Genomic DNA, 12,332 nt, shown 5'->3' with positions numbered 1-12,332 from the left:
GGTTTGCCTGCTTTAGGAATAAAGGTTACTAGAGCCGTTTTCCAGTCTATTGGCAGGGGGGTGTCCCCGCGCCAAATTGCATTGATGTAGTCGAGGAGGGACTGGTATGCCGTGTCGGGCAGGTTCGCCAGAAGCTTCACGGTGACCTTATCCCTTCCCGGGGCAGTGCCTCGTTTCATTTTGGCAAGGGCCGCCCGCAGATCATGGAGCTGGAACGGTTGATCCAGTTCCGTGTTCTCTCTGCCTGCATAAGAGTACGCAGACCCACGGGAGTCTTGGGCTGTGCACAAATACTGGTCCCGGAGTTTCTGTGCCAGTTGAGTTGTGTTGCCAGGGAAAGCGTGCACGGCTCTCTGCAAATGTTTCTGGGTTTCGGTTCGTGTTTGAGTTGGGTCGATGAGGGCTCGAAAGAGGCGCCATGTGTTGCGGCTGGACATTTGTCGCGCGGCCGTGTTGCATCTATCCACCCAGTTGGAGTCGGCGAGTTGGGCCGCGTACTCGGCCGCTCTCTGGGTGAGCTCGGAAATTCGAGCTTTAAGCTTTGTGTTATGTTTCTGGCGTCGCCAGCGGCGGACGAGGCTGCGACGGGCTTCCCAGAGGTGTAGGAGGTGGTTATCCACGTCCGTGACTGCCTCTGACAGCTGGATCTGAGTTTCATGTGAGCGAAGGTGTTTCAGCAGGTGTTGGGACCATGCTGAGTAACCCTGCTCGGAAATGGGTGTGTTATCTAATGTGTCAAAGCTTTGCCTAAATGTGGTCCAATCTGGGATACGGGCTTGTGTTTTGGAACGCTTGAGGGGGCGTGTGTAGAGTGTAGTGTTAAGGATGCAGTGGTCGCTACCGAGGGTTTCCTCGGTGTTGAGCCAGTCTGCGTGTCTTATGTTGCGAGTGAAGGTCAAGTCCGGGCACGTATCTCGTGTCACGGAGTTTCCTAGCCGGGTTGGGTGGACGGGGTCCGTGTGGAGGGTGAGGCCCAACGTAGACGCAAGCTCCGCCAGCTTACGTCCGCGCAACTCCTCTCTGCGATACCCCCACAGCTGACTGGGAGCGTTAAAATCGCCCACAATCAAGAGGGGATCGCGACCCGTTACTCTTAGGGCGCGGCAAAAGAGGTCCGCAAAAGTCACTCGCTTGAGTTTGGGAGAGCAATACACGTTGAGCACATGCAGTGGAGGGTTCCTACGGCGGAGTGGTAGGATAGTCACCATTACATAGGAGTACTCGAGCTGTAGGTCGAGATCCACTAAGTTGGCTGTGTATGCTTTGTGTACGAGAAGACAAGACGCAGGATCCTGTTGGAACGTCGTGTAGTTTGGAAGTGCGGCGCCCAGTCCTGGCTCCTGGAGGGCAATCACAGCTGATAAAGACTCGAAGGTTTCAAGGTATAGGCGGAAATTGGCCCGCTTAGTACGGTTCTTAAAACCTCTACAATTCCATTGTGTTATTGATGTTGAAATGGCCGAATTGGAGGTGGGGGAACGCCTTTGATTAAGGTGTCTCGCCATGGTTAGAATTTTGTAAGGGGGAGGAGGAGGGAATGGCTGCCCCAGGGCCAGCTCTCTGCGCCACCAAGGGGGTGATGACAGAATGAGCGGGGCAGTTGTCCTCATTCTCCGACTCATTGATCAGACAGTTGAATTTTGAAGGACGGGATACGTCCTTAACGGGCCCCAACCGCCGGAGGAGGCGGGGGTTGTCCATGATGTGTTTTGAGATCATCGCGGGGACGGCAGTCATGACCTTGATCAAGATCTGGTCCATGGCGGTCTCGATCATAGATCCCAGTTTGGAGGTAAGGCGCTCCTCCATCGCGGAGATGGTTGCCACGAGGGCAGGCGAGAGCTCCGCGTCGCTCTCCATAGCGTCTGAGTTCTGTGGGCTCGGAGCAGCGGGCGCCAATTTCGATTCTAAATTTTTAATTTTGTTGAGCAAAAGCTCATTTTGTGCCCGGAGCACGTCGATCTGTTTTTTGTATTCCGCGTCGAGCTGGGAGACGGTGGGAGGGGAGGAGGAAGGGCGGGGGGAGGAGGAGACAACCCTAGCCCAGCTGCTCACCTGTTTGCCGTGTTGAGGCGTTGATGCCCGGGCGCCGGCAGCGCCATCTGTCTTGAGGGCCGGGAAGTGGCTGGTGTCCTTGCCGCTTGGCGGCGGCGGTGGGGGCGCCGTCTTCTTCCCGTGCGCTGACGTCACCGACAGGGGAGGAGGTGACCGTGTTTTGGGGTCGGCGCCGTGAGCACCACGCGGCGCTCCGCCATTGGCTTCTGGAGTCGGATGACTTGGTGGCTTCTTAGGTCGCCGGGTTGTTCGGCGTTTATGGCATTTGGCCTTGTGGCCGGGCAACTTGAGTTGGCAGAATTTTCCCGTGCAGTCGCGGGAGTTGGTTGCATGGGCTTGCCCACAGACTGCACAGGACGGAGTGCATTCATGAGGTGCCTTCGCTCCGTCGGCGGTCGGCACCGTATGGCCACACAGGCCACATTTGTCGTTGTCCGGGTAGGGGCATGTGTCCGCCCGATGGCCCACAGTGCCGCACCGCCCGCAGGCCGGGATGGTTCTCTTGTACGCACGCACAAGGGTCACCTCTGAGTTATAATGCACAAATCGCGGCACCACTTTGCCCACGAAAGTGAGCGCCGCAACGTTGGAATTGCCAAGCTTGCGGATATCGGCAAGCTCTCCAGCACGCCACTGGATCTTGTTTTGGAGAGACTCACTGGTCTCGTGGTTGGCTACGGTGATGACGCCGCGGCACACCTCGCCGGTGAGTTTCAGGTGGCCGTGCATGAGGAGCTGGCCTTTTGATGAGTCAAGTTGAAAGTCACGCAGAAGCTTGTCCGCGACGTGCGGGTCTCGGGTGCCTGCGACGATGAGATTTTGCTCCCATGTGGGGAGCAAGCTGAGCGACGCTGCGGCCTGGGTACCCAAGTAGGCTGCGAAAGCTGCTCCTAGCTCGCCATGTTGGTATACATCCTTAAGAGCGACGGTCACCCGGGGCTTCAGGATGATAACAATGTCTTCGCGGTGCAGCCGCGGAAGCGGCTTTGGTTTCCAAACGGGTCCGGGCTTACGTGGGAGCCCGTCGTGAAGCGCTGAAACGCGCGCACTAGCGTTTTGCAGTGTAGAGTGGTCTGCCGACGTGACGGCTGGACTCTTGGAGTTGGCGTTCCTCTTGCGGGAGCGGCGTTCGACTAACTTGAAAAGTCCCTCGTTCTCGATGGGCGTAGAATCAGGGCTATCAGGCACTGAAGTTGCAGGAATCTCGGACCAGGCCATGGTGTCCGAGGCGGGGCCGCGTTGTAGCTCTTGGGAAGCCATCTTGTCGCTGTAGGGCGACTCACTCGCGACCGAGCGTCGGCGCAGCCGTCAGGCCCAGCGCCGGCGCCACGAAACGCGAATGAAAATCGGCCCTAAAAAGCCGAAAAATAGTCCCACCTGGGTGCGAGTGGTGTCCCCAGGTAGCTCTCAATTTCAGGAAAGCAGTTGCAGCTGTTTTGGTAGGGTTCCAGTCGAAATTCCGTGGCTTCAGCCAAACTTGGCGGAGCCGATGCACTGCACGTCCGCTCGCTCCGTGCGCTGCGTCTCTCTCCCTGCGCGAGAGGTGCCGGCTCCGGTGCGCAAGCCGTGTGACATCACTGATCCTTGCGCATGCGCAGCACGGCTCTTGATGTGCCGCGCGAAACGGGCTTGGCTAGGCCAGTGTAGCTAACGCTACAAAAATTACACCATCTTCCCGTCCCGTAGGGGAAGATGCTGTAATTTGGTGTAATGGTGTACCCTGAGTAGTATGCGAAGTAGCCATGGGGTTGACTCAAGGTAGTTTTATCAGCTGTATAAACTTGGACATGCAGCAGCACCAGCAACGCGCAGAACTGTTGTCGACGCCGTCGGCGTTTTGCCCGCGTTCCCAGCGAACGCGCGCGGCGTTGGTGACTGTTGCCGGTGCCTCTGGGGACCATGCCGTCGCGCCTCTAACCTGAGCTGCTTCGCATTCATCAATACTTCTTTTTGGACGAGTTGGTACATCTTGAAACAGTGCAAACAGACGACCACAAGAAGGGAGACACGTACACACAGGCGCTGTGTGTAGGTGCGGCTCCGTGCGCATTACCGCGCACGGAGCCGCAGGTGTTGCCATTCGTTGCGCAATCCGGAGAGGAGCGTCGGAGAGGAGAGGAGGAATGCCGAGAGGAGAGGAGATGAGACAAGGAGAGGAGGGGGAGGACGATGGGCATGCGCAGAGGAGAGGGGCGTCGGTTACGAGAGGAGGAATGCTGAGAGGAGATGAGACAAGGGGAGGAGGAGGATGCGCATGAGCAGTGCGGGTGTGGACGCCGCACGGCGGATTCAGGGAGGGACATAGCCCCGAGCATAAGATGTTTCGCATCTAAAAAAAGGTGCGGCGTGCCGCGTGCATTGAAAACGCCGCGGCGCACCAGACGGGGGCATAAAAAAGCCAGGCATCGGCATAGATAATTCGTCAGGAACGCTCCGAAAGCCGTCGCGCGTGGAAGCTGACGCGTCCCAACCCCATCAGCTAGCGGGGATATAAGACCAACCCGCATAAGCAATAGCATGAGTCAGAACGCCTCGACTGATTTAACCTTCACCAGGAACATAGACAATGCCATCTTGGACAATACGGAACTTCACGTTGGGAGTGATCATTATATTTATGAAGTGCTGTTTTAGGGTGGTGACACATCAACATTTTGACCGCTATTTACCGCCAAATTTGGTGGATAGGCATTTTGGTCCTCACTCTTTCTGCATTTTGTTGTCACGCTCTTACGTACTCATGTTGGCATGCGAGCTATTCAATTTCTTTAATTTAGCTTTGCGCCAATGCGCACAAGAACCTGCATACACCTTTAATATACTAGTTGCCTTTTTTTATTTTAGCACATCAAACTTACTTTTCTATTGCATGTCGTGCGACACATGTAAAGCAACAAGTTCTAAGGCACGATGGCGTGCTCGCGGTAGCATTATCTCACGCCAATAATGTGAACTGCATTAAGCATTGTCGTTGCCTTCCACTTGTACATAATATATAAAGGGTGTTTTTCGACGTGTGCTGTAATATAGACTGTCCTTACTAGTCTGTTTAGCTAAAACGCAGACGTGCCGTGTTCGGCGCTCAGACGCGCCATTTGTCACTGGCTGCTGAGGCCAAAGTTTGTTAAAAGAAGTAAATAAGTTCACGTCACCAAGAGTTGCGGGAAATGTCGTCTGTCCGCTGGTCTTTCGCCATTTTGTGCCCCAGATTTAACCCGCCAATTTATCTGGCGCCGGCAAGTACCCTTACAAAGGCTGTCAGCAGCCTAATTATATTCTCTCCATTACGGTACACTTCAGAGGCTACAAAGGGAAAAAGCTAAAAATTAAGCAGACTAAATGGAACGTTTTCCGTTATGCTCGGAATAGACGTGAACCCGCACCCATTACAAACCTTGAAGAGTGGATATCCACTCTTCTCAAAGACGCAGCTAACTCAACCACAGTGGTAGAGCAGGAGGACGGGTCAGCTCCTGTGTTAAATGGGTCCACATTGGTCTGCGCAGCAGTGCTTGTAGAAACGCTGGCTCGCGCAAAAACGCAATCGTGGCCTACGCAATTGCCTCGCGCAACTCGAAAGGGATATCGAGAAGTACTCACGACAGCGCAGTCAGAAACACTGGCACTAGCTATGTGACCACCGCAATGGCCAGCTAGGATGCAAAAACAACTGGTTCCTGCTTAAACACCTACTTTACCCCACTATAAGACTAGAACAGCATCACAAAAGAACCTTCAACGGATCATACACTCCTTCCCGGGAGATAATCATGCCCTCTTTGAAGCTCTAAAAAACCGCTGCTTTATTACAAGCACCGATATTCCCCTGCCCGTAGCTTACACCGAAAAAGAAAACTGAATTGGACAGTGAAATTTTGGAATCTGAAGTACGTGCTGCTCTAAACAGCATCAAAAATACCGCGGCGGCTGGCGAGGATCGTATCACTAATAAAAAGCTACGTAACCTAGACGATGAGTTAGTTGCCGAAATCACCAACCTTTTCAACATCCACTTGAAAGAGGGGACTCTAACCACCAGCTGGAAACATGCAAACGTATTCTTCATACCCAAACCAGGGAAGAGGCTTTGAAGTGGAAATTCTCCGATCCATCTCCTTAACTTCTTGTCTTGAGAAGGTTATGGAAGACGTCATTCATAACAGACTGAATGAGTACACTGAAAGCAAAAGGCTACTGCCCCATACGATGATTGGCTCCAGGCCAAATGTGTCCACCCAAGACATTATGTGGCAGATTCAGCAAGATATTGTACCCGTTGCGCGCGCCGATGATTCTCTGGACTGGCTTCGGCGAGCTAAGTACTTCTCATCTATTGATTTAAAAATCAGCTACCGACAGTTTGAGGTCGATGAGCGGGACCATCAAAAAACTGCCTTTTTCACTCCGGACTGTGTTCACGAGTTCCGGGTGCTTCCGTTCGGTCTTTGCTCTGCTCCAGCAACTTTCCAACGGATGATGGACACTGTGCTGGCCCACCTGAAGTGGCAAAGCTGCCTCATCTATCTAGATGATGTAGTCGTTTTTTCAGCCACTTTTTCTGAGCATCTTATCCGACTACGTCAGGTACTCGAGGCAATCCGATCGGCTAACCTTACACTGAAGCGTCAGAAATGCCACTTCAGCAACCAAGAGCTGACGTTTCTCGGTCAAGTCGTCAGCGCGGAAGGCATCCGTCCCGATCCCGACAAAACTGCTGCTGTGGCCGCTTTTCCAACCCCTACCGATAAGAAAAGTGTTCGACGCTTCCTGGGCCTCTGTGCGTACTATGGGCGCTTTGTCAGAAATTTTTCAAATTTTGCTGAACCTCTTACACGTCTCACAAGAAACGATATGCCGTTCATTGGGAGTGCTGACCAAGAAGCCGCTTTCACCGAGCTCCGACACCGCTTGACTTCACCGCCCGTTCTTGGACACTTTGACGAACAGGCCGAGACTGAAATTCATACAGACGCCAGCAACATTGGCCTGGGTGCTGTACTCGTACAACGGCAGAAGGGCGTTGAAAGAGTTATCGCTTTCGCAAGTCGCACTCTATCGCGCCCGGAGTCCAACTACATCCCTACGGAAAAAGAGTGCCTTGCAATCCTATGGGCTCTTGCAAAGTTTCGGCATTACCTTTACGGCCGCCCATTCAAGGTCGTGACAGACCACCACTCGTTGTGCTGGCTGGCAAACTTGAGGGGTCCTTTTGGACGACTGGCACGGTGGAGCCTACGCCTGCCGGAATACGACGTAACCATCGCATACAAGTCCGGGCGCACACGCGAAGACGCCGACACGTTGTCGCGCGCGCCTGTCGATTCTCCTGATAAAGACATTGAGGACGATAGCGCTTTCCTTGGGGCTGTAAGTGTGACAGATTTGTCCCAACTGCAGAGCGCAGATGAGGATTTACGACCTATTATCGAACATCTGGAAGGCCGCAACGCCACTTTTCCCCGACATATAGCTCGCGGACTGTCGTCCTTTTGTCTACGACAGGGCGTACTGTATAAGAACTCTGCTGCCAGCAACAAAACCTACCTTTTGGTCGTGTCAGCAGATATTCGTGACGAACTTCTGTTCGCCTGCCACGACGAACCTCCGTCTGGCCACCTAAGCTATACCGGAACCCTTGCTAGAGTGCCCAAATCGTACTATTGGCCGTAACTCGTCACTTGCGTTAAACGGTATGTCCAAGCCTGTCGTGAGTGACATCGCCGGAAGTCGCCAGCTGTGAAGCTTGCGGGATTACTGAAACCCATTGATCCACCTCGACGACCTTTTGACCAAGTCGGCATGGACCTCTTGGGCCCATTTTCTCGGTCATCTTCGGGAAACAAATGGATAATGATCGCAACAAATAATTTAACGCGCTTTGCTGAAGCAAAGGCTCTGCCTCGAGGCACTGCTTCCGAGGTTGCGCAGTTTTTGTAAACAACATTGTACTGCGTCATGGCGCCCCATCATGCGTCATTACCGAGCGAGGAACATCATTTACGGCACGGCTCCTTGAAGACGTTTTCCTAATAAGTACACGACGCATCGAAAGACGATTGCCTATCACCCGCAGACAAATGGCCTGATCGAAAGGCTCAACAAAACGATGACCGACATGATCTCTATGTACGTAGACGTGAAGCACAAAATGTGGGATGAAGTACTTCCGTACGTAACGTTTGCGTACAACACCGCGACGCAAGAGACCACACGTTTCACGCCGTTCTACCTTGTTTACGGTCGTTAAGTCCATAACATGCTTGAAGCAATGCTTCCATGCGACAGCTTTGATGATCTTGACCAAGACGCCGAGCTCTTTGTGCACCGCGCCGAGAAAGCACGCCAACTAGCTCGTACGAACATCAAGAAACAGCAGTGCATCGACACACGCCACTACAACATCCGCCATCGACAAGTTGAGTACCAACCAGGAGATCGGGTTCTGGTCTGGACTCCTGTCCGCTGCTAAGGCATATCACAGAAGCTTTTCAGACGGTACTTCGGACCTTACAAAGTGCTGCGGCGAGTGAGTGACGTCAACTACGAGGTTCTTCCTGACGGCAGCCAACCAACACGACGTCGAAAGACACTAAACGAGATTGTGCACGTTGTGCCGGTGAAACCATACTGCACTCCATAACCACCATAGTTTGTGGACCATGCCATTCCTTTTCTTTTATTTATTTTTGTCGTAGACAATCATTGCCTCAGTGAGATTGCCCTGCGTTCTATGACTGCGCGTCAAAAACCGATTCTCAGACGGCATGCAGAAATTATTCCAGGGCCAAAATTTCCAGGGCCGCACAACGCATTCTGAATGGAGCCCACCAGCTGCCACCATACGTACAAATCCTGTGGACTCAGAGGCATGAGTCCTTACGCAGCAATCAGCAGGCACACGCCTACGCCCGAGGGCATGCACACCGGGAGCCGTGAGATGACCGTGCCGAGCAGTTCCAACCAGAGCCCATACCATTAACCTGCACGCACATCTTACAACATCATCATCAGCCTATATTTTTGTCCACTGCAGGACGAAGGCCTCTCCCTGCGATCTCCAATTACCCCTCTTGCGCTAGCGTATTCCACCTTGCGCCTGCAAATTTCCTAACTTCATCATCCCATCTGGTTTTCTGCCGACCTTGACCGTGCTTCCCTTCTCTTGGTATCCATTCTGTAACCCTTATGGTCCACCGGTTATCCATCCTACGCATTAGATGGCCAGCCCAGCTCCATTTCTTCCGCTTAATGTCAACTAGAATATCGGCTATCCCCGTTTGTTCTCTGATCCACACCGCTCTCTTCCTGTCTCTTAACGTTAGTCCTAAGATTTTTCGTTCCATCGCTCTTTGTGCGGTTCTTGACTTGTTCTCGAGCTTCTTTGTTAACCAAGTTTCTGCCCCTATGTTAGCCCCGGTAGAATGCAATGATTGTACACTTTTCTTTTCAACGACAGTGGTAAGCTCCCAGTCAGGATTTGGTAATGTCTGCCGTATGCACTCCAACCCAATTTTATTCTTCTGTAAATTTCTTTCTCGTGATCAGGGTCCCCTGTGAGTAATTGACCTAGATAAACGTACTCCTTTACAGACTCTAGAGGCTGACTGGCGATCCTGAATTCTTGTTCCCTTGCGAGGCTGTTGAACATTATCTTTGTCTTCCGCATATTCATCTTCAACCCAATTCTTACACTTTCTCAAATAAGGTCCTCAATCATTTGTTGTAATTCGTCTCCAGTGTTGCTGAATAGGTCAATGTCATCTGCAAACCGAAGGTTGCTGAGATATTCGCCATTTATCCTCACTCCTAAGCCTTCCCAGTCTAAGAGCTTGAATACTTCTCTTAAGCATGCAGTGAATAGCATTGGAGAGATTGTGTCTCCTTGCCTGACCCCTTTCTTGATAGGTAACTTTCTACTTTTCTTGTGGAGAAACAAGGTAGCTGTGGAATCCTTGTAGATGTTTGCTAAGATATTCACGTATGCCTCCTGTACTCCTTGATTACGCAATGCCTTTATGACTGCTGGTATCTCTACTGAATCAAATGCCTTTTCATAATCAATGAAAGCCATGTAGAGAGGTTGATTGTACTCCGCAGATTTTTCGATTACCTGATTGACGACGTGAATATGGTCCATCGTAGAATATCCCTTCCTGAAGCCAGCCTGTTCTCTTGGTTGGCTGAAGTCAAGTGTTGCCCTGATTCTATTGGAAATTATCTTGGTGAATATTTTATACAATACTGAAAGCAAGCTATTGGGTCTGTAATTCTTCAATTCTTTAACGTCTCCCTTCTTATGGGTTAGTATAATGTTGGCGTTCTTCCAGCTCTCTGGTACACACGAAGTTGTGAGGCATTGCGTATAAAGGGCCGCAAGCTTTTCAAGCATGATATCTCCTCCATCTTTGATTAAATATACTGTTATTCCATCTTCTCCAGCAGCTTTTCCCCTGGTCATGTCTTTCAAGGCCCTTCTAACGTCAGCGCTAGTTATAGAAGGAGCCTCTGTATCCGGTTCATCACTATTTTGAATGAAAGTAGCTTGGCTGTATTGGGCACTGTACAGGTCAGTATAGAAGTCATCCGCTGCTTTTACTATGACATCGAAATTTCTGATGATATTACCACGCTTATCTTTCAGTGCATACATCTTGCCTGGTCCTAGGCCTAGCTTTCTTCTTACTCATTTAATGCTGCATCCATATTTTACGGCTTCCTCAATCTTTCCCACGTTATAATTTCGAATATCCCTTACTTTTTTCTTCTTGATTAGTTTTGACAGTTCAGCGAATTCTATATGATCTCTTGAGCTGGACATTTTCATGTTCTGTCGTTTCTTTATTAGGTCCTTTGTTTCTTGGGAGAGCTTGCCTACTGGTTTCCTTGGTGCGCTACCCCCCACTTCAATTGCTGCTTCTGAGATCAACGTAGTTACGGTTTCATTCATTACCTCTATGTTGTCTTTATCTTCCTTTTCTAAAGCTGCATATTTGTTTGCAAGCACCAGCCTGAATTGGTCTGCATTTACCCTTACTACCTCTAGGTTGGCCTGTTTCCTGTTGACTAATTTCACTCCCTCTCTTCAAATTGAGAGAAATCCTAGACCTCACTAACCTATGGTCAATGCACTTAACCTTACCTAACACTTCTACATCCTGCACTATGCTTGGATCGGCAGGGAGTATGAAATCAATTTCATTCCTTGTTTCTCCATTAGGGCTTTTTCAGGTCCACTTCCTGTTGCTGCGCTTCCTGAAGAAGGTATTCATTATTCGGAGCCTATTCCTTTCCGCGAATTCTACTAACATGTCTCCTTTTGCATTCCTAGAATCGATGCCGTAGTTGCCAATTGCTTGCTTGGTGGGAGGGTTTACCCCCTCCCAAGTGGCCCCTGTCAGCTTCCTTACAACATACGTGGGAGGAGCTGCTGAGAAGCCAGAGGAAAGACGACAGCAAGACCTCGTCGCCTGGGCCGAAAGGGTCGCTCCTCGAGAGGGGCCATCCTAGTACTCGGGGGCCTGCCAGTCCTTACCTGGGCAGAATTTTAATAAAGTTGTTACCAAGTAGCCGGGACATAAAAAAACAAAGAAAAGCCAGGCATCGGCATAAAAAGTTCGTCAGGAACGCGCTCGGAACGCCGTCGTGCGTGGCAGCTGACGCGTACCAACACCGTCAGCTACCGCCTTTAGGCCCAGCCAAGCGGCCGAGAATTCAACTACGGACGAGGCATTCGTTCCCATAGACGAGGCAACCTAAAGTTTGCCTGCGCGGCACTAGCGCCGCCCACTCCCCTGGCGGAAGAATGGAAGTGTCGAAGGTCGCCGCCGGGCCAGCGCGCGCCCCGTGTTGTCTACGGCGCGAGCGACCGCGTGCGTTGTTTTCGTGACGGCGAGCGCGACCTCATCAACCAGGAAAGGTGGCACGCCATACTGCTGTGTTGTTGATTGACACAAGAGCCTCGAAAAGTCGAAAGCCGCCTGTGAAGTTCTACAGAATTCCGGAGAGGTGGTACGAGGACAGACGACAAGCGTGGATAACTGCAGTGCGCCGAGTCAAGTAAGTCACGTACTTTCTCATTCGCGTGCAATATCACGGCCGCTCGATAAAAACGCAATATTAATGTGCCTGTATTTAGCGCATGGCCGTTTATTAAGACGTGTCGCGTAGTTGAATCGTACAGTGAAATCCGCCGTGTTAGCTTAGCGGTAAATGCATACGTGTAGCGGCGCTAAGCTCGACGACGCGAGCTCGATTCCCGGCCACGGCGGCCGCATTTC

At 51.6% G+C, this 12,332-nt stretch overlaps 1 protein-coding gene across 22 annotated transcripts in view; it reads left to right on the top strand.

The window, feature by feature from the left end:
* LOC119466292 (cuticle collagen 2-like) overlaps positions 1 to 12,332 on the top strand; it is a 1,179,781-nt gene that overhangs the window by 563,806 nt on the left and 603,643 nt on the right. The gene's annotated exons all lie outside the window — the stretch shown is intronic.

Source organism: Dermacentor silvarum, chromosome 10, assembly GCF_013339745.2.
Source record: "Dermacentor silvarum isolate Dsil-2018 chromosome 10, BIME_Dsil_1.4, whole genome shotgun sequence".
Classification (NCBI taxonomy): Eukaryota; Metazoa; Arthropoda; class Arachnida; order Ixodida; family Ixodidae; genus Dermacentor; species Dermacentor silvarum.
This window is presented reverse-complemented; position numbering and strand designations above follow the sequence as displayed.